Source organism: Orycteropus afer, unplaced genomic scaffold, assembly GCF_000298275.1.
Source record: "Orycteropus afer afer isolate SDZICR_OR568_19922 unplaced genomic scaffold, OryAfe1.0 scaffold00568, whole genome shotgun sequence".
NCBI classification, from domain to species: domain Eukaryota; kingdom Metazoa; phylum Chordata; class Mammalia; order Tubulidentata; family Orycteropodidae; genus Orycteropus; species Orycteropus afer.
This window is the reverse complement of record NW_006922155.1, coordinates 1,052,762-1,054,243: the sequence shown is the minus strand read 5'-3', so window position 1 is coordinate 1,054,243 and position 1,482 is coordinate 1,052,762.

Here is a 1,482-nt window from a genome sequence, read left to right as displayed (position 1 = left end):
CTATTTGAGAATAAAATAACAAAGCAAATGCACAATTAGAACTCATGCAAAAACAGCATTTAGAAATCCAAAAGATGAACACAAAATTACAGAGACAGAAAACACAGTGGAAGGACAAAAGAGTAGACTAGAACTGGCTGAAGAATGCATTTCCCAACTAGAAGACAAATCCCTTGACACTATTCTCTATGAAGAAAAATCAAAACAAAAAATTTAAAAGATATGAAGAGAACCTAAGGGTTACATGGGATGACATGAAAAGAAACAATACATCTCACTGGAATTCCAGAACAAGAGGAGGCAAAAAAAAAAAAAAAAAAAGAAAGAAAGAAAAAGAAAAAGAAAAACACTGAGAAAATTGTGGAAGAGTTGCTAACAGAAAATTTCCCCCATATCATGAAGGAAGAAAAGATATTTGCCCAAGAACCTCAACAAATCCCATACAGGATAGATCCCAAGTGAAAGTCATCAAGATGTATCATAAACTAACTCTCCAAAACCAAAGACAAAGAAAGAATCTTGGGAGCTACTTGCGGAAAAGGAAATGTCACCTACAATAGACAACCAGTTAGACTAAGTTCTGATTTCTCAGCAGAAACCATATAGGCAAGAAGGCAATGGGAAGGCATATATAAAACACTCAAGGAAAATAAATTCCAACCAAGAATCATATAGCCAGCCAAATTGTCCCTCAAATATGAGGGTAAAATCAAGACATTCTCAGCCAAACAGAGATTAAGGGATTTTGTGAAAACCAGACCAACCCTACAAGAAATGCTAAAAGGAGTCCTTTCAATAAAGAACCTACAACAGAGAGTGACAAATTAAAATCAGGACATTTGATATCACCATTTAGAAAACAAATCAGAAATAGATGTTCAAAATAAATATACTTAATTATTTATTGGTGAAGTATCCCTGGTGGTTCAGTGGTTGCGCACTTGGCTACTAGCCAAAAGGTTAGCAGTTTAAACCCATCAGCTTTTCCATGGGAGAAATATGTGACAATCTGCTTATGTAAAGATTTCAAACTAGGAAACCCTATGGGGCAGTCGATATTGTCACTATAAGACAGAACTAACTTGACAGTGATGAGTAGAAGATTTATTGGCTATTACATGCTTTATAGATTTACTGCAAAAATCTTTTATGTGTAACTTTCTTTCCTATATTGTTATTGATACAAAGAATGTGGAATGAAAAAATAAATGACCATTAATGCAAAAGTTCTTTATTTTTTAATTCCTTCTATATGCTAAACACATTACATACATTATCTAATTTAATTTTCCAACAACTTTTGATATAACATTTGGTAGGAGCTCTGGTAACATAGTGCCTAAGGCATTTGATTGCTCACCAGAAGGCTGGCTGTTCAAACCCATCAGCCACTCCTTGGAAGGAAGGTTGGGCAATCCTACTTCCATAGTGATACTGCCTCGGAAACCCAAGGAGGGGTCGCTATGAGTCGGGGCCGACTCG